This window comes from Nyctibius grandis, chromosome 3 (assembly GCF_013368605.1).
Source record: "Nyctibius grandis isolate bNycGra1 chromosome 3, bNycGra1.pri, whole genome shotgun sequence".
In the NCBI taxonomy this organism is placed as follows: Eukaryota; Metazoa; Chordata; class Aves; order Nyctibiiformes; family Nyctibiidae; genus Nyctibius; species Nyctibius grandis.
The window spans coordinates 4027156-4048474 of record NC_090660.1 but is presented as its reverse complement, the minus strand read 5'-3'; the positions used below and the strand labels follow the sequence as shown (position 1 = coordinate 4048474).

Below are 21319 nucleotides of genomic sequence, written 5' to 3'. Positions count from 1 at the left end.
TCACTATAAAACTTGAAGTCATTTTACTCTGATTTTAACTGTTCTAGCTGATTATTAGCAATAGTTAAAGTTTCACCTTTTGAGGCAGGTGGCATTTGATACATCTATCCCTCAGGGAGAAGAAAGCTAGTGACTGGCAAGCTTGAGGCTCAAGATGCTCAGTACAGCCTCAGAAATTAGGATGGTTTGGATAAACATCTGAATGGCCTTACTGGAAGACAAGGGCCAGAGTCACTGCAATTAATCTTTTCAAGGAGATTCTTTTCTCAAGTGACAGCCATAATTATCTGCATTTCCACTGTACTAAGAAAGTGAACGCTTTGCCACAATATACTGTTGACTGTGTCCTTAATGTTACAGTCACTGGTGTATTGCCAATGTTTTCCCATGTAATCAACTGAGACACAGCTAGTCAGGCTCACGGTCTATTCCAGATGTCAGTGGCTAAATCCATGTTGCAAGTATATTTTTTTTATTACTAGTTTGTGTGCCTTTCTTTATTTTGTTATTTATATCCTAGTTTTGTTTATATCCAAGTTTTCCTGGTGAGAAAGATATTTGTGTGAATAGAATAAGAAAAGTGATGGATGTTCACAGAATCACAGAATCAACCAGGTTGGAAGAGACCTCTGGGATCATCGAGTCCAACCATTGCCCTGACACCACCCTGTCAACTAGACCATGGCACTAAGTGCCATGTCCAGTCTTTTCTTAAACACATCCAGAGATGGTGACTCCACCACCTCCCTGGGCAGCCCATTCCAATGTCTAATGACCCTTTGTGAGAAGAAATTCTTCCTAATGTCCAACCTGAACCTCCCCTGGCGAAGCTTGAGGCTGTGTCCTCTTGTCCTATCACTAGTTGCCCGGGAGAAGAGGCCAACTCCCACTTCACTACAACCTCCCTTCAGGTAGTTGTAGACTGCACTAAGGTCACCTCTGAGCCTCCTCTTCTCCAGGCTAAACAACCCCAGCTCCCTCAGCCGTTCCTCGTAGGTCAGACCCTCCAGACCCTTCACCAGCTTTTATCTTTCTGTGTAATTTTAATTTATTTTCCTTCCTCTCAGTCTTTATTCACAGCGATTTTGTTGTCCTACAGCACAGTGAAGCACTAGGCACATTTGTCTTGAATATGTCTTTCTGTGGTGACTCAAATGAAAGGGAGCATGGTGTATGTGAGGCTATAGTATGAGCTTGAATGGAAGTGAGTGGTTTAAGATATGCAGTGGTGTATCTTAAGATACAAAAGTCGTATACATTTACTAGCTGCCTATGATGCTGTGGAAGATGGTGGCACAAATGATCTGTGGGACGCCCAGACCCTGCTGGCAGTGTTCTAGCTGTCTGCCTGCAGCACTGGGGATGCTGAAGTCCAAAGAGAGGTGGCATAAATACTTCAAGACCAAAATGTCGTCAAAATGTGTGCAAATTATTTAAACCATTGTAAAGACTTGTATTGAAGAAAGATATTAGTGTTCAGGGAAGTTTCTAATCTGTTTGTTAGTTACTTTTGCTAGACTCTTTCTTGTAAACACTGGCAAAAAGTTTTTGTAAGGTGTTATTTATCTACAAAAAAAAACGCAGACTAAACAGGAGTTAGCCTTATTGCTAAAATCAAAGTTAATTGACATTAAATATGAATTAAAATAATTCTGAATTAAATATGAAATCTGATAATCTGGAGACAGTGCTAAAAATGGAATGAAGATAAGAAAATTACAAACTTAGCAAAGAGGGGTGACTTTAAATGACTGTGAAGGTACAGGCATTTATGGAAATACAAAGGCTTGAGCTAAGTAAAAGGTCAGATGTAAAACCAAAATAAATAGCTAGAACCTTACGTAGTTTTTCTTTATGTGCTACCCAGAATTTATGTGCAAATACTCTGGTGGCAGAAAGGCACCCCAGGCTCTGAGGGCTACTGGCCTTACAGGGCAGGAGGAAGATAGGGGTGGATCCCAGTTAGGATGAACTGTGTTGTTCAACTAAAAGATGGGCACATTCATAACGGACAAGAAGGTGGACACACCAGCAAAAGTAAAGCTTTTGTATACATCAGCTCTAATAGCAACTACATATGTGGTGATCAAAGCTGAAGATAATAAAAAGGTGCATAAAGAAAGAAACATAGTAAATACAGAAGGAATAAGGACCAGTATTGATCCCCAAGAGTATTCATGGTGGAAAGAACAAAAAGTATAACAGGGAATTCCACTTGAAATGAAAGAGTCACTGCTGGGTAAACTTCATTTCAAACCACAGCATGCTTCAAAATTGCTCAATTAGTCACTCCAAGGTAGTTATTTATGTGATTCCCTGATTTCTCTATCCATATCAAGGATGTTCTGAAAAAGGGACAAAAATTCCTACCTCCAAAAGTTTGTGAATTTTGACAGGACAAGGGGCAATGGGTGCAATCTGGAACACAGGAGGTTCCACATAAATATGAGGAAAAACTTCTTTACGGTGAGGGTAACCGAACACTGGAACAGGCTGCCCAGAGAGGTTGTGGAGTCTCCTTCTCTGGAGACATTCAAAACCCGCCTGGACGTGTTCCTGTGTGACATGATCTAGGTAATCCTGCTCCGGCAGGGGGATTGGACTAGATGATCTTTCAAGGTCCCTTCCAATCCCGAACATTCTGTGATTCTGTGAGTCTCTGACGGTAGAAGTAACCTCTCTATTCAGTAACCTCTGCTGTTGGAAGTATCTGGGCAGAACAGTAGTAGGGTACTTGCACTGCTGATTAAACCTGGGATCTAAAAGTGGCCCTGGGATGTAAGCTTTCCGTTGGACAAGGGCATTCCCTTTCTTTACTTGAGTTTAGTTTCATATATATCATTACCAAATGTTGAATGTGAGATCTCCCCTCTGCTCCTACACCCATAAATTACAGAGCAGTAGTTAGTAGAATTCCTCAGGGCACAAGATTAAGGCTGCACGGTGTGCTCACTTGAGGTTTCTGTGGCCACATTTGCAAACAATAAATGTTGTGTTTTTATCTTGTTTCCCTTGGGGAACATTTTTTGTGTAATCTGGTTAAATGGTACAAGGATTATAAGTGTGTGTGTGTATAAATATATACCCACAATTTATCCCCAGGCAGAAATATGAATCAGTTGTTAAAGGTCAACAGTTGCCTTGTTGCTGAGCCAGTAATAAGAGGCTCTCTTCTGATGAGCCAAAGAATTATGCTTTCTTAATTATGTTCACTCAGATAAGTTATCTGAATGTGACTGAAAAGTCCTCTTGAAGTTTTTTAAGATGCTAACTAACATATCTTAAGACATGTTTGCTGCACATATTGTAACTTACTCCTAGCATGCATCATGGTGGCCTGATAACTTGGCTTCAGATGTTCTGTGAAGTTACAAACACAACACTGATCTCAAAACACAGCCTTTGGTGTGTTTCGTTGTTTGAGTTTTGTACCTTTTTAGGGGGGTTCTTTAAAATAGAACCTTAGAAGCCCACCAAGTTTCCTTTTCTAGACCCTCTCTCCTCCACTAAATGCATTAAACATTGCTGCGGTGACTGTTAGAAGGGGAAAAGCCTTGGAAAGAGCAGAATCAACCAACCAACCAGGTTGGAAGAGACCTCAGGGATCATCGAGTCCAACCGTTGCCCTGACACCACCCTGTCAACTAGACCATGGCACTAAGTGCCATGTCCAGTCTTTTCTTAAACACATCCAGAGATGGTGACTCCACCACCTCCCTGGGCAGCCCATTCCAATGTCTAATAACCCTTTCTGAAAAGAAATGCTTCCTAATGTCCAACCTGAACCTCCCCTGGCGAAGCTTGAGGCTGTGTCCTCTTGTCCTATCGCTCGCTAGTTGCCCAGGAGAAGAGGCCAACTCCCACTTCACTACAACCCCCCTTCAGCAGTCACAAAAGTCTGAGTCATGCAGTGAGGCTACTACTGTACACTTGTCTGCTATTGCAGTAGGCATAGGAATGATCCAAAATAGCCATCAGCTATTGAAAGAGAAACTCCCTTATTGCACAAGAAATTTGAACGTGAGAGAACTTCCCTTATTTTAGGCTTAGTTCTGTTCTCTGCACTGTACCTCGCTCCTTTTGGTGGTGCTGCTTTTGGAATAATGTGAGATCAGGAAGATCCAGCAGTCTGTAAATTTGACATACATCAGCTCTTCTGTATGAATTTTGCTGACATAGGCCAACAAGTAGATATGCCTTGCCCATAGCAACTTTCTGTAGTTCTAGGCAACATCTTGTTCTGCCTGTAGCTTTGAGAAAGTGGATGTGCTTAGCTGTACTGTTCATTTTATCATGAGTCTTACAATAGTTTGGTGATTGCTGGAGGGTAGGAAGGCCCTACAGAGGGATCTCGACAGGTTAGATAGATGGGCCGAGACCTACGGCATGAGGTTCAACAAGAACAAGTGCTGGGTCTTACACTTCGGCCACAACAACCCCATGCAGCGCTACAGGCTGGGGGAAGAGTGGTTAGAAAGTGGCCTGGAGGAAAGAGACCTGGGGGTGCTGATCGACAGCCGGCTAAACATGAGCCAGCAGTGTGCCCAGGTGGCCAAGAAGGCCAATGGCATCCTGGCCTCTATTAGGAATAGTGTAGCCAGCCAGGCTAGGGAGGTGATCGTCCCTCTGTACTCGGCACTGGTGAGGCTGCACCTTGAATCCTGTGTCCAGTTCTGGGCCCTGCACTTCAAGAAAGATGTTGAGGTGTTGGAGCGAGTCCAGAGGAGGACGACCAAGCTGGTGAAGGGTCTGGAGGGTCTGACCTACAAGGAACAGCTGAGGCAGCTGGGGTTGTTTAGCCTGGACAAGAGGAGGCTCAGAGGTGACCTTATTGCAGTCTACAACTACCTGCAGGGAGGTTGTAGTGGAGTGGGAGTTGGCCTCTTCTCCCGGGCAACTAGCGATAGGACAAGAGGACACAGCCTCAAGCTTCACCAGGGGAGGTTCAGGTTGGACATTATGAAGAATTTCTTCTCAGAAAGGGTTATTAGACATTGGAATGAGCTGCCCAGGGAGGTGGTGGAGTCACCATCTCTGGATGTGTTTAAGAAAAGACTGGACATGGCACTTAGTGCCATGGTCTAGTTGACATGGTGGTGTGAGGGCAACGGTTGGACTCGATTATCCCTGAGGTGTCTTCCAACCTGGTTGATTCTGTGATTCTGTGATTTTATAAAGTCCATGTTCTGAAGGTAAGTAAATAATACATTAATCTCAGTTTTCTTTGTCATGAGGAAAGTTCCTTGTTCTGGATAAAAGCTTGAAAATGTGAACTCTCCAGGCTTACAAAACAGATGGCAAAGAAAAGGAATTAAAATGAAAGTTATTATGGATGAAGAGGGAGTTAGTCTCAGAATTTTGTCTTGCTCTACATCATGAAGTTGTAAAGCTGGACTGGCACAGCCATGTCAGCTGGGAGTCCTTTTATGGAAAACCCACTTTTCTAAACTGATGGAGCACTACTGACAAAGCCTCAGTGGAGATGGAGGCCTCCTGGCAGAATCACAGAATCAACCAACCAGGTTGGAAGAGACCTCAGGGATCATCGAGTCCAACCGTTGCCAATAACTGTTGCCAGAAGAATAATTCTCTGTGTGTGGCTCATGTTGTTTGAATAGGTGAGATGGCTGTAGTGGCAGAAGAGACCCTTCAGGCCAGCGCAAACTGAGTCTGTGCTAGGAAAGCTGTGTCAGCATAAGTGGGCCAAAAGTGTGGGGTAGCATCAGTTAGTGGTTCCCAAGATCTACCCAAGAAGTTAAGGGCTTTCCCAGGTGCCTGGATGGACCTAGAAACAGCTCATAGAATCACAGAATCAACCAGGTTGGAAGAGATCTCTGGGATCATCGAGTCCAACCATTGCCCTGACACCACCATGTCAACTAGACCGTGGCACTAAGTGCCATGTCCAGTCTTTTCTTAAACACATCCAGAGATGGTGACTCCACCACCTCCCTGGGCAGCCCCTTCCAATGTCTAATAACCCTTTCTGAGAAGAAATTCTTCCTAACGTCCAACCTGAACCTCCCCTGGCGAAAAATGCCAAACATCATTATGCCAGTGCTTCCTGCCACTTACTATAAATAACATCTTTGTTTCTACTTGTGTAAAAGTGGCATAATCTAACGGGTAGGCAGAAAGCAACTTTTCAGAAACTTCTATTGGGAATGCTGAATTGTAAGAAGGTGGGGTTTTGTCTTCGTTGAGTACAATGAGACAATACAAGTACCAAAGATGTAGTGAAATTGTTAAAACATTCTCCATCCCTATGACAGATTTCAGTTGAGAGAATTTTTTGTTTTCTTTCCTAATTTTTTCTTGGCTGGTACCATGCTGAGATTTGGTATTGCACAAGTAGCTAATGTGATCCCCTGTGCTTTAGATTGCTGCAGTGCGAAAACTTTTCCTCCTTCTCATTCAACTCTCATAGTTTAGTTTTGTCTTGCAGAGTTGAATGGAAGTCCTGGGAAGATACAACAAGCTTATTTGTGTCTCTTGTTCACACAGAGTAATGCTGTTCCTTCTGTTCTATTTTGTTATAGCTAATTGGAAATATTTTCCTAATTCGTTGTGACTACACTTCTGTTACTGCAGCTCTCCTGAAGTCATTGGACAACATAAGCCCACGCCAAACCTTAAATTGATCTTTCCCTCTCCCCATATGATTCAAAGTGGGGAGGAAAGGACTATTTTGATTTATAAACTGTGGAGTGTGGAGGGGAAAGGATACAGGAGTTTGAAACAGGATTTGGTGCCTGGACCCTGGAGGCAGACATCTGTCAACTCACAGGAAGATATTTGATAAAAAATGTGGTCTTGTCACATTTCCCTTTCATAATGTGCATTTACAGGTTAGGTTCTTCTCTTTGGGACCTCTTCTTTGAATCATGTCATTGTGAATTAGAAGACATCGTATTCCCTGAGGAGAGTAACTACCAGCCCTATAATATAAGTGAATGATAGATTAGCCGTTCAAATCCTTAATGCTTTTGTACAGCTGACATTATAATGAAAGCTGAGGAAACTTCCTTAAACTGGAGGTGGTATGTAGGGCTGTAAAAAGGAGCCAGGCAATAGTGGAGTTACTGAACAAAGGTTTAGGCTCCTTGGGGCACAGCCATTGGTTTTTTGTATTACAGAGACAGCATCCTATGCTTAAGAAGGGACAAATTTATAAGGAAACCTTGGAGAAAGCTTGCTTTCTTATTTGGTTTAAGGAAATCCACCCGTCTCCACTAATAATTAGTGTATATACATAGCAATGTTGTTCATAGGCACACAACACGTACAGAAGATTCTGTCTCAGAGCTATTATCTCAAAAATAAATTGTTCTGAGTTGGGCCCTGTTTCACTGTGTGAAGAAGGGAAGTGGAGGAGGAGGAATATATCATTTTGAAGCTCCTGTGCCACCGAAAAAAAAGGCAGTTGCCAGTGCTTAGAGTACACAAGGAGCGAAGCGCTGAGGTTTGATAGGGCGTGTTACAACATCATGCTTTTGGTTCTCTGTTTTCTTGAAGTTTGTGTAGCCAGTTGCAGCAATTTTTGTATGCTCTGCACTGAATTTCCAGTCACATTGCACTGAGTATGTGGTACATGGCATTTGATTCATCGTTGCCTCCCATCACAAGAGTTGAAGAATTGTGCAACTGATCCCTGTGAGTGGAACTTCTGTCTGTGTTTTATGAGAAGCATGGATTGAATTCTGAAAAGAGTAAAAAACAGCAACTGTTTTACTTTTCATTTAGTTCTCTTTCCTACCAGTTTTCTCTGTATCAAGTAACACTTGACTTCCCTCACTCAGTACCACCAGACTTGTGTTGAAAGCGTCTTCTGGAGTTGGAGTTTTTTCTGGACTATAGTAGTGCTAGTATATGTTATACAAAGCATCAGTTATACAATGCATTAGAGTCTTTTCTGCAGCCTTCACAATTTCACTTTTAAACTTGCCAATTGCAGTGTTTCTCACTGTAGTTTCTTATTAATGCTTTTTTGTTCTATCAAGAAAAACAAGAAGGAGGAACAGTTCTAGGAAACTGGAGAATAGCAAAATGTTTATTGGATAATCACAGAATCAACCAACCAACCAGGTTGGAAGAGCCCTCTGGGATCATCGAGTCCAACCGTTGCCCTGACACCACCATGTCAACTAGACCATGGCACTAAGTGCCATGTCCAGTCTTTTCTTAAACACCTCCAGAGATGGTGACTCCACCACCTCCCTGGGCAGCCCATTCCAATGGCTAATGACCCTTTCTGAAAAGAAATTCTTCCTAATGTCCAACCTGAACCTCCCCTGGCGAAGCTTGAGGCTGTGTCCTCTTGTCCTATCGCTAGTTGCCCGGGAGAAGAGGCCAACTCCCACTTCACTACAACCTCCCTTCAGGTAGTTGTAGACTGCAATAAGGTCACCTCTGAGCCTCCTCTTCTCCAGGCTAAACAACCCCAGCTCCCTCAGCCGTTCCTCGTAGGTCAGACCCTCCAGACCCTTCACCAGCTTGGTTGCCCTCCTCTGGACTCGCTCCAACATCTCAACATCTTTCTTGAAGTGCGGGGCCCAGAACTGGACACAGTATTCAAGGTGCGGCCTCACCAGTGCCGTTAAGTACCAGGCATTTTTTGTTATATCACAGGGCATTAAGTATTGGATGACATGAATAATTACACACACAGTGCTCATTGTATCATAATATCAATGATCCTACCTTAAAACTGCATAGTCCTACTCCTGCCTTTTGCAGTTAGTTTCAGCATGCCTATACACATCCAGCACGCCTGTAGTGGGCGATACAGACATGCCCTTACTTCTGCCTTGCAAGCTGATAACCTGCAAAAGTGCAATCATTTATTATGAAAATGTGGTAAATTAGTACAAGGAGAAAATGTTGTAAATATTTGTAAAGATTCTTGTCCTTGTCTGTTCATAAAGAATCAGAGTACCAAATGAGAATCAGATTAATGACAGATTTTTCTGCAGCACACTGTAGGTATGGACTGAAGTTATTCATACAGTTTAGAGAAATCTAGTATTTCTCTTTTGGTTTTGTACCAATGGAATGTTTCAGAAGGTTAATGTAGATTGATGTTTCATCGCTGCACCTGGTGTGTTTGATCAGTCAGCAGATTTAACGTGAGCTTTTTGACCACCACAGATATCATGTTCTGTGCCAGTTAAGTCAATGATGGAAAATAGGTTGTGTGGCTTGATTCCTAGAACATAGAACATGGAGTTAAATAATCTCATCTCATCAGTTGGTGTGGTAGCTTGAAAATATATATGAAATTGTGGCTTAGTGCCCAAAGTTGACATATGCAGGAGCAGTTCTGTAAACAGTACATGACTGATGATTATTACTTGTACAGCACTGCAGCTGTAAGGATTTGTTTATTGAAAATGAAAGAAAAGAATAAAACCTAGTTAGCAGAGAATGCTGCTTTTTTTTACATAAAAATGTAAGCACTGTTAATTTGTGCTTTTTTTTTGCATTGACTGGAAATAATTTTAAGATCTGAAGTTCAGACTAAGTTTGAAATTGTTTCTCACTGTCTTCTGTTAAGATTAAGCTGTCATCTGAATAAGATAGTTTCCTAGCAATCTTCTCCAAAACAGAACAGTAGGTTCTGGGAATTGCCTGACTTGCAGGTGCATAGAAAAGTGCCCCTGAAAGAAAACTTGGTAAACTGCTTACGTGGGAAACCAACGCACATTTTGGCAGTACTCTGAGGTACTGATTAGAATTTATTTTGTATTAGCAGAGTAATCCATGAACCATTTTCTCTTCTCCTGAGGGAACTGATTATTTTGCTTTAGGTCAGATTTAAGAAAATCGGGGCCGATCAACTGAATGCTCTCTTACATTACTATCTGGAGGTTTTTTTAATATTGTTTTTTCTATAAATTACTTTAATTACTTTACAACTCTTCCATTATAAAATCCTCTAGCAGAAGGGTAAAACTTTACTGCCTTTGTTATCTTGGGAAGAGGCCTTACCAATGAAAGGTAAAATCGTATTGCAACAAAGTGAGTGTTGCATGAAGAACAGTGAGCCTGTAGTACAGACTGGGATTTAGTGGTGGTTGTTTATGCAAGAATACAGAATCACAGAATCAACCAGGTTGGAAGAGACCTCTGGGATCATCGAGTCCAACCGTTGCCCTGACACCACCCTGTCAACTAGACCATGGCACTAAGTGCCATGTCCAGTCTTTTCTTAAACACCTCCAGAGATGGTGACTCCACCACCTCCCTGGGCAGCCCCTTCCAATGTCTAATGACCCTTTCTGAGAAGAAATATTTTATGCACGTGAAAGAATACTGTTTTGGTTTGGATTTGTGTTATTTAAGCAAAATAGCAACAGGTAGATAGGACTGAAAACCATTTTTCTGTGCCCTGATTTCTGCGTAACTCGCTCTCCAAGTTCTTGGTTGCTGACAAGTGTGGATGGTTAATTGCAGCTCAGTGATGATAAGCAGTCCCTCTTCATTCCAATTTAAAAGCTTCATTTGTTTACCTGATGCATTGCTCAAATTTGGGTGCTTCTGTACAAACCATGAAGAATAAAGCACCATGCAAAATCAGGGGCAAGTGACCCTCAGTGTGTAAAAGGTATGAGTCACTACCATAACTCCTCTTACTCTATTCTTTGGAATTTTTAAAAGTGTTTGTGGTGTCATTAAGGTACAAAGCAAGACTATTTTGATTAGCAGGTTAGCTTAGCAACTCTCCTCACACAGCAGATTCTTTGATTTGGCAAGCGTGTATCTGAGATGAATGTTTAACTTGGTCATCCACTACACCTCCAGGCAGGTTCAAATACATTTAAAGCTCTTTAAAACACAAACACAGATTTTTCTCTCTCCCTTCCTATTCTTCCACATTCCTAGGAAGAGCGTGGAGGGGAGGAATTCATAATATAGAGGTGATAATTAGGGATGTAAACATATAAGAAGATATTGTTTGTCAAAGCCATGTGTTATAAAATGTAAAGAACATGCAGTTATGCTAAGCTAACACTGTGGCAGTAACCCTACATTCCTGACATTAAGTCTTCACATTATATTGCAGGTGGTATGCAAAAATAAGTACCTTTTTCTCTGGCTAGTATCATTTATGTTTAAAAATATGTTCACCTGGGAGCTGGTATCTGCAGATATACTCAAAATCATGTGTCAGAGTGCTAAATCACATGATAGTTTAAATTTTTTATAATCTAATAATTTCTGTCTTCATTCTTGGGGTGCAAGTCTTGAAACTTTTGCTTGAAAGCTAGAAACTAATTGTCATTCTTTGTTTTGTTGGTGAAATGTTCAGGTAATCACATGATCCATGTGATAAAGCTTTAAGAAAAACACCAACTGTTGTGAGGCTTTGAAGGTGCCTATTGTGTGCACCTGTGCGCTGCTGATTAAGAGCTTGATCCTGTTCCCAGAGTCTCTTGGCTTGATTTAGGGACACATTAGGTATTGTTTAAATATGAGCCATACAGTGGGGTCATGCAGATGGCATTGATCCAGCAGGAAGTTTAAGAGAAACTGTGTCTCGAAGAACAGTGAGATGCACACGTCTAAAATGTTTGTAACACATTCTCTTTCTTTGCTTGGCATAAAGGGAGAGAAGATTAGGATATGATGATGAATAAAGGATGTTGATTATGTCTGGCTTCTAAATATGATGGAGCTTTCCTAGAAATACAATGTAGTCTTGTCCAAGTGAGATGCTAAGCATGTCTGGGGCCTAGTTTTTCTTCTCTTCACTCACTGTTCATTATATTGCTCTCTCTCAGTAAGTAACGTATCTGTATTTGAATGTCATTGCCTTCCATATGGTCACCTGTCTGCCTATTCCCATAATATGAAGCATTGCAAAGAACAGACTTAGATTTGAACTCTGAAGCCCAGCTCTGGGATCTCTAGAGACCTTTGTTTCTTGGGAGGATTTGCAAATACTAACCACTGCATTGCCTAAATCAGCCAGGGGGAAATGCCTAGTGCCAGAACGGGCTGGCTGTAAATCGTGCCTCTAAGAGTAATAAAGTGATGTATCTATTCCTGCTCAGCATTCACTTCCATGAGCTTGTTTCTGGATCAAGCTACAAGTGGAGTACGGACACCCCATTTACATGGGGTCCTTAGTCGTAAGAGGGATGTTCAGATCCTTTCCTTTGTCTCTAGTGATATGCATCCACCTCTCAGGTGAGGCCCCAGCTACTGGCTGATAGCATGATCCAAGTTAGGCATCTCAATCCTATTAAACTCCACTTTACTTCGGTGAATATTTGATTTTTTTTTTTTTTTAAACGCAAGGAATGAGCCTCTTTCAGCTAAATTTCAGGGTAACTTTAGGGATTAAATTCTTCACCATAGGAAGTACATGAACTCTCATTCTTCCACCTGGGGTGAGACCTCTGCTTTCTGAAATGCAGAGCTAAAGGACAGCGGTGCACCTCTTTCCTCCCTGCCCTGCTCTTTAGCTGTTTTTTTGTCATGCAGCTCACCCCATTCTGCAAGGTGCAGCAGCTGCGATCCAGTAGGGACAGAGGACAGTGCCTGGTTTGTGGATCCCCTTCGCCAGGGGTGGTTTAGGTTGGACATTAGGAAGAATTTCTTTTCAGAAAGGGTTATTAGACATTGGAAGGGGCTGCCCAGGGAGGTGGTGGAGTCACCATCTCTGGGTGTGTTTAAGAAAAGACTGGACATGGCACTTAGTGTCATGGTCTAGTTGACAGGGTGGTGTCAGGGCAATGGTTGGACTCGATGATCCCAGAGGTCTCTTCCAACCTGGTTGATTCTGTGATCCTGAAGGAGCTCCAGGTGCGGAGCTGCCCTTTCTTGAGCTACCTCAAGGGAGAGGTAACTCTTGGTGTGTAAATAGCATCAACGCCAGCGCAGGAGAGAACTGTACTTGCATGAACACGTGTACACAGGGAACCTATGGCATTCGGCAGCAGCTGAACTGTGATTTTGGGGTCATCCTGGCACCTCAGGTGCTGCACTGAGAAGCTTCGGTCGGTGCAGGCCCCTCGGCACCCAGCTGGGTTTGGCCTCGTCGCTGTGGCCGCTCTACACGTGGCTGCCCCGGGCTGTTGAGCTCGCTGCTCTGCCGGCAGCCATGGCCGGCCGGCCCGGAGGGAGGTAAGCGCTCGCGTCCCAAGAACGGCGGCTCCGAGCTCAAAGCTGCCGGAGCACAGGCTGGGAAAGCCCGGCCCTCCTGCGGGGTGGCGGCGCTCCCCTCGGCCCGGGGACCCCCCCTGCCCCCAGGCGGGGGGTCAGGCCTGTCCCGAGGCCGCGGGGGGATCGCGCCAGGTAGCGGGGGGGGGCCGGTGTCGCCGTGCAGGGTGAGAGCAGCGGGACCCGGCCCGGCCCGGCTGCCCCGTGGCTCCCCCCCCACCCCAGCCGGGAGCGGTGCTACGCGCCTCTTCCCCGCCTCCTCCTCAGCCTTGATCGAGGCGCTGGAGGATTCTTCCCGGCGGGAGGGACCGTAGGAAATAAAAACAACTGTGTGCGGCGCTGGGGGAGGGGGATCGCTGCTCCCGCTCTCCAGCCGAGCCGCCCTGCCCTGCCGCGGAGCCGGGGAAGCAAGGTAAAAACTTGGGCGGCCGTCGGGAACCGCGGCAGCGGCAGCTCGCCGGGCCGGTGCGGCGGCGCGGGGCTTTGTTCGCGGTGGGGCGGAGGAGGTCCGGTGGCGGGGCGGCAGGGAGGGAGGGAGGCCCCTCGGCGGGCCGCGGTGCCTCGGCGGCGGGGGCTGAGGAGAGCCGGCGGCTGTGAGGCCACTGGGCGGGGGGGAGGCGCGCTCTCGTCCCCGGGGCGCGTTAGGGTCGGGAGGGGCGTTGTTCCCGGCGGCGGCCGGAGCGCCCCCCGGGGCCTGCCTGCCTGCCCCTGGCGGTGCGGGCAGGCGGGAGGGATCGGGAACGCCGTCCGCGTTCAAGGGTTCGTGTTACGGGGAGGGCAAAGGTGGCGGAGCGGGGAGGGCGGGATGGCGGCGGCGGGGCCTGGGGCCGCGCCGTGCCGGGGGGCCGGGAAGGCGCTGCCGTGTCTCTGTAGCCAGGCTGGGTCTCTCCGTGCCGGGCAGCTGAGCGGCGAGGAGCGCGTTTCTCTGCTGGAAAGTTACTTAAACCTGCGGGTTTGTCAGGCAGGGGAACCCCTGTGCGGGGCTGAGGGGCGGCCGGCACCCAGAGCCGCCCCCCGCTCGGCTTCTCGGGCCGCCGGCTGCTGCCAGCCCCGGCTGAGGCTGCCCTGAAACGCAGCATCGCATCTGTTTGGTGTCCGTGGTAAATAATGTTGTCTTTGGTGCCCACCTAAATCTCTCCCGATGCCCAGCTTCTGACCGCTGGCAGTGGTTTGCTATCCCTGGCTAAAACTGCCGGCTGTCGTACAGAAAGGTCAAAAATCTTCAGTTGTTTACTGGTGCTTTTGTTAAATAAATGGTCTTTCTGGAGGATCAAGGTTCAGGATCTTTGTGTATCTTCTGACAACTGCCCAGGTCATAATCAGCTTTTGGCATCTGCGCTGACCAGGAGCGCAGGCTGGATGGCTCAGGCTCCAGAGCTGTGATCCTCCAAGTTGGGACGGTCTTCTGAGCTGTAAGAAGTTGTGCCTCAACCAATTGTCTCATTTCCAAGCCTAGGATTAAGTGATAATTACAGCATTTTATGTAATTTGACATGCTCTTTTTTTTTTTTTTTAATGCTGTTTACATGTTAAACAGTATATTGTTTTTTTCTGTGTTGAGGAGTGCCTGGTGGTAGTCGTCACATTTGTAATAGTAGCGTTTACATTTTACTAGGTATAAAATGAAACAGTGGTGAGAGCCACAAGGGCTGTAGCCGTACAAAGGAGACTTTGGGGTCTATTTTATTTGATGTTTGATAGGAAACTTCTGGGTACTGCTCAACACCATGACTGATTACAGATGTCTTAAGCTGCCTAATTTTAAAAAGAAACTGCTGCAGTTAGTCAAGTTTATTGTATAGAAAGCCAAGTGGGGCTTTTGCTGAAACTAATGAGATTCTTGATGACTTTGAAGCTGTGTAATAGAACCTCTGAAGTATTGGAAGTAGTGGGTTTTTCATCCTGTATAGCCAAAAGGGGTTTTTTGTTTGTTGTAATTAAATTGATTACTTCTAATAACTAGTGTTTATTGGAAGGCTTAATCAGTCATTTGACTTGTTGGAAGTACAGGTGCTCATGAATCAGTGCTGCGTTGCCAAGAGTCTTCTATGAGTTTAATTAAAACAATCCACTTAGTTTCAGCATAAATGTGTATGTGACACAGAGAACGATTATTTGGAGAAGGCAGTGGCCACAAGTGGTTTAGTCAGCGTTCCTTGGAATCTCTGACTTAATCCAAAGTACCTTTCTGCAGTTCACACTTTGTTTTACTGAACAGCTGTGATATTTTGGGATATTGTTACTGTTGGCATTACCTTCTTTGGCCTGCTCTTGTTTCCTGGTCATGCAGAAAATATTTATAGCTGGAACATAGAAAAAGATCCCTCTTGTGGGTTCTTCCTCTGGTTGGGCTGCTTGCAGAGGGGCACGTGAGTCCATCCCTCAGGCTTATCTCTCTCTCTTTGACCATAAGCTCTATGGCTGGCAGAAGATGTGGTATCACTGAGATAGTGATATAATAGTACAGAAAATTGAGTACAGCAATTTCTTCTGTGTCTGACAAAGCTGATAAAGAGGGTCCTCATCTCTTTGGTGTCTGATTTTCCTTCTCTGGAAATGGCCAAAAAATGACAGAGAATGAGGTGGAATTTTTGAGAGATTGGTGAGGCTTATTTGAGTAAAACATTATTAATATAATTACTTGTGTGTCTCCTAAACATACTCTTTAACAAAAACAAAAACAGAGATGCTAACCAAAATAGCAAGCAGTGCTAAAATTGCAGAACAAGTGTAATGAAGAAAAACCAACTGTGGTTGAACATTTGCAGTACAAGGAAATTAATCTGGAAGTCACTAAACATAATACAAGCAGCATAATAGTTGGTTAGGCATTTAATTTTAGGGCCTAGAGTTCAATTTTATTCCTAGTGAGAATTTCTGGTGGTGTTTTTCTGGCTGCCAGTTGGGGAATCGAATTGTTAACTCATTTGCACACTGGAAGGATCTCCTGATCCTTACAGAGTACCTATTGAGAATGTACAATTCCTACCATAGTAGTGAGTGCTGAATGTGCCTTATCCATCAGCTTCACAAAACCTGTCAGAAATTTACAGCTTTATTTTTTTGGGTGGAGAAAAAAAAATGTACTGAAACAGCTTGCACGTTGCTGTTTGTCATAGTGTTCTTGTGATGTGAAAAATGCTACATATTGCTGTAAGTAAAGATGTTGAGGTGTTGGAGCGAGTCCAGAGGAGGGCGACCAAGCTGGTGAAGGGTCTGGAGGGTCTGACCTATGAGGAACAGCTGAGGGAGCTGGGGGTGTTTAGCCTGGAGAAGAGGAGGCTCCGAGGTGACCTTATTGCAGTCTACAACTACCTGAAGGGAGGTTGTAGTAAAGTGGGAGTTGGCCTCTTCTCCCAGGCAACTAGCGATAGGATAAGAGGACACAGTCTCAAGCTTCACCAGGGGAGGTTCAGGTTGGGCATTAGGAAGAATTTCTTTTCAGAAAGGGTTATTAGACATTGGAAGGGGCTGCCCAGGGAGGTGGTGGAGTCACGATCTCTGGATGTGTTTAAGAAAAGACTGGACATGGCACTTAGTGCCATGGTCTAGTTGACATGGTGGTGCCAGGACAACGGTTGGACTCGATGGTCCCTGAGGTCTCTTCCAACCTGGTTGATTCTGTGATTCTGTGAAGTATGGCTTTGCCACACTTTTGCCCTTTAAGTGCAACCTAAAATATTGTATGGTTGGAATTAGTCTGGTTCCTAACTCTGGCAGTGAGTCATTGAGTAAAGTTGGGAAGTTCACAGTGGAGGTGTTTATCCAAATGTTAAGTAAGGTACTCATTTACCTCCTGTTGATGGTTTAAGAATTAAAATGAATTATTTGAGTGAAATAGCACTGTGGAGCAATTCCTGTTTACCGTTCAGAAATGTCAGACCTTTTTAGCGCTGTGGTGGATCGATAGGCTGAGACTGACCAGGAACAAGGAAGTGAAGCCTAGAAAAGAAGAAACTTTGCAGGTCAAGTGAATCTCAGCTCCTGTGCCTTCCACACAGAGGGCTCAAATACAGGACTGAAAGGAACCATTGGTTACCAAATCCTAACAGGGTCTTTATGTGTCAGTGACACACATGAGCTATTGCTGAAAGAACCTTCTCTTGGAAAATCCCTCTTGATGGAGACTCTCCAGCTGTGAATTAAGGGGGTGGAACATCTCCCTTATGAGGAGAGGCTGAGGGAGCTGGGTCTCTTTAGCTTGGAGAAGAGGAGACTGAGGGGTGACCTTATTAATGTTTATAAATATGTAAAGGGCAAGTGTCATGAGGATGGAGCCAGGCTCTTCTCAGTGACATCCCTTGACAGGACAAGGGGCAATAGGTGCAAGCTGGAACACAGGAGGTTCCACTTAAATATGAGGAAAAACTTCTTTACGGTGAGGGTAACCGAACACTGGCACAGGCTGCCCAGAGAGGCTGTGGAGTCTCCTTCTCTGGAGACATTCAAAACCCGCCTGGACGCGTTCGTGTGTGACATGGTCTAGGCAATCCTGCTCCGTCAGGGGGATTGGACTACATGATCTTTCAAGGTCCCTTCCAATCCCTAACATTCTGTGATTCTGTGAAGGAAGATGTGTGTGATAGGAGAGGTGGGGGACAGGGAGTGACTTAGTGGTTCAGGCATTTTTTTGTTGTCGTTGTGGGTTTTTTTTTTAATTGTGTTGGGTTTTTGTTTGAGGTTTGTTTTTTTTTTGTTTGGTTTTGTTTTTTTGTGGTGGTGGTGGTGTGGTGTGTGTGGTGGTGTTGTTTCTCCTGGCCTTAGTACCTTTGTGGCTGGAAGGCAAGAAGCAAGCCAGGTGACTGTACAGCCTCTGAAAGTCAGTTTGGTCACTGCTTAATTGTTTCTTACACAGCAGGCCCCTAACAGGGATTTGCATGTAAGTATTTGCAGGTGTTCAGCAGCAAATTATTTTAGTGAGGGGTAGAGGATACGGTGGGGGGAAGAAAGCATCCTGGAAATGTCAAAGCTATTAAAGTTTTGGCAGGCCAGTGTCCCCAAAGTGGGGCCTGCCATTTGTTGATGAATGAAAACGGAGTTTCAGAAAAATAGGCAGAAATCTGAGCCAGAAAAATAGTTTCAGAAGATGATATTTCGCACCTGGGAACAGAGCAGTCTGCTACCCTGCTCCTTGCAACACACCTAGCGCTCCAGCAGGAGTGTACTTCATTGTATTCATTTTGGCTTTTAAAATTAATCCTTTAGTGCAGTGCTTGGAATGGCAAAATAAACAGAATAAGCTGCAGCTGATAAATGAGAGAGTGAGGCTTTCTTACGTTTGAACTGTCTTTATGGCAGTGTGGAAGAGTGTAGTGATAATGGTAATTTCATGCACATCAGTGTCCCCTCTCCCTTTTTTACCTGCTTGATTTGGTAGTCTCCTGTGTTGATATATTTCCCCATGTAACTGTGCTTTTAAAGTTCCTATTTTTTTTTTTTTTTTCATAGTTTAAGGCTATAACTGGACTTGCACACTCAGGACTTCTTAACTTTGGAGAGGGGGTGTAGCTGTTCTGTGCTTGATGTGTTAAGGCAGAATTTCCATAGCCTGCAGGGTCTGTTGTAGTGATCTGCCAGTGATAGGAAATTAACGTTGCCTCACAGAGACTCGGTGCTCACCTTTCTTCCCCCCCACCCCCCCATGCTATTGTCTAATTACCCTGCGGGTGCAGACCTGTGTGATAACAGAATTGAGATAATGAACTGCTTGAGGCATAAGGTGACAGATTGATTTGCGGTAATCTAATGGACAGGTGTGTTGGTGCAGCCTGTTTCCAGTGCACCTCCACTGGAGGAGATGTGAGGAAATCAAGCAGCCTCTGAGACAGAGGAAGGGAAGATGCTGTTGTGTCTTTGTAGTTCCCATAGACACTCTCTTAGCTTTGGGGATGGCGGAAAGAAGATCTTAATCCATTTAGGAATGTATTTATTTGTGATTTTGGGGAATGAGAAAGAGAAGGGTGGTGTTTGGAGAGCCGTCTTATTAGGTTTACTTATTCAGGAGGCGCTTCTAGAGCTTAGCTTTTTTATTTAATCAAAGTGGTGGTGGTATCTTTTAAGCCTTAGCCACAGAAAAGAACAAAAAAAATGTAGAGTTGAGGTCATCTTTTTTCCTCCCAGTTTGTTGAAAGCTGTATGCTTGTGGACAGAGTGAAAAAGTGATTGTGACTTCAACCTGCAGACTGGTTTCAATTAAAAAGCTGTATTTTTTTTTTTTTTCCTCGGAGGAGTTAATTTTATTTGGAATCCTGCAATGTAAGTGAGTGTGTAGTTCTTTTTTGTGTTGAAAAAAATCATTATACCATATATATATAACTTCCAGTGTACCATCCTGCCCTCTTGTCCCTTGCCTACCATTTCTCAGGCTGTATGTTTTGTGAGTACATTCTCACTGATCAGTAGAAGTGTATTTACAGCTGTCTTTTTACTTGAAGTAAAATGGATTGGCTTCCTTCTTCCATAGGTCTTTGTATACAACTACCTGAAGGGAGGTTGTAGTGAAGTGGGAGTCGGCCTCTTCTCCCGGGCAACTAGTGATAGGGCAAGAGGACACAGCCTCAAGCTTCACCAGGGGAGGTTCAGGTTGGACATTAGGAAGAATTTCTTTTCAGAAAGGGTTATTAGACATTGGAATGGGCTGCCCAGGGAGGTGGTGGAGTCACCATCTCTGGATGTGTTTAAGAAAAGACTGGACATGGCACTTAGTGCCCTGGTCTAGTTGACATGGTGGTGTCAGGGCAATGGTTGGACTCGATGATCCCAGAGGTCTCTTCCAACCTGGTTGATTCTGTGATTCTTTATACTTGCCCTTTTTCTGCAGGTAGTACTACTAAAATTCATTTGGGAAGGTCAGGTGAAAAAAGAAACCACTAGTGTGTAGTTTGATGAGGGCTATTTACATCTGCGTAATATTGTCTTGTTGGATACGAGGGTCTCTGCAGAAATATTTTCTCTAGCAGTGTTTCTTTGCACCAATAAAAAAAAATAAAGCACGTTGCACCTTCTGTTTTTCAGCATGAAAATATCTCAGACAAAAACTTCAGGTTTTGCAAGGCTTCTTGATTGCCAAATTAGGACTTTTGTGTCCTAATGACCCGTATTCATCCTGATTAATACATTTTGAGGCTTTTTTTCTGCCCTTAGATTTCTGTATCTCTGTGTTAGTGATTCAACAGGTGGCTGCAGTTGAAAGTGGCCCAGGGAACACTTCCATCTGGCTTGCCACCTTTTCTCTGGAGGGGATGAGGAGGGCCCAGACAGCTTGTGTGCTATGTTCTGCACCTCCTTCCAGCCTGCTGGTCAGTGTCAGGTTGCTGCTGTTGCTTCTTGTCCTTGCAGAAATGGCTACCTCCTCTTCCTCCTGTCCTCTGGCAGCTGCAGTATTAGTAGCTCAGTTGTCTGTGCTGGCTAGCATAAGTCCTCCTGTTTCAGGGCAGCAGCTGGGTTTGTAGTGGCTGGTGGAGAAGACTTAGAATCATAGAATGGTTAAGGATGGAAAAGACCTAAAAGATCATCAAGTCCAACCATGGACCCAATGCCACCATGCCCGCTAAACCATGTTGTTGCTATTGGGCAGAAAAGTTGGTAGGTGGGAGGGTGGGGGAAACTGAGGGCATCCCACCAGAAAGGAGGGAGGGGGAAAAGTTGATTCTGGGATCTGAGACTAGACCATTGTAGTAAATAATCCAGTATTCATGGGCTGTATTAGAAGGGGTGTGGTTAGCAGGTCAAGAGAGGTTCTCCTCCCCCTCTGCTCTGCCCTGGTGAGGCCGCATCTGGAATATTGTGTCCAGTTCTGGGCCCCTCAGTTCAAGAAGGACAGGGAACTGCTAGAGAGAGTCCAGCACAGAGCCACGAAGATGATTAAGGGAGTGGAACATCTCCCTTCTGAGGAGAGGCTGAGGGAGCTGGCTCTCTTTAGCTTGGAGAAGAGGAGACTGAGGGGTGACCTCATTAATGTTTATAAATATGTAAAGAGCAAGTGTCATGAGGATGGAGCCAGGCTCTTCTCAGTGACATCCCTTGACAGGACAAGGGGCAATGGGTGCAAGCTGGAACACAGGAGGTTCCACATAAATATGAGGAAAAACTTCTTTACGGTGAGGGTGACCGAACACTGGCACAGGCTGCCCAGAGAGGTTGTGGAGTCTCCTTC

The 21319-nt window shown here is 44.7% G+C and overlaps 1 protein-coding gene across 5 annotated transcripts in view; it reads left to right on the top strand.

The window, feature by feature from the left end:
- The window catches only part of TNS3 (tensin 3), a 256330-nt gene that overhangs the window by 23302 nt on the left and 211709 nt on the right, over positions 1-21319 (top strand). The window contains exon 1 of one of the 5 annotated variants that reach the window (XM_068395997.1): positions 13471-13576. The exons of the other annotated variants lie outside the window; for them this stretch is intronic. The gene's annotated coding sequence lies outside the window, so the exon portion shown is untranslated. Of the gene's footprint in view, positions 1-13470; positions 13577-21319 lie in introns of those variants that run through there. 5 annotated transcript variants of the gene reach the window in all.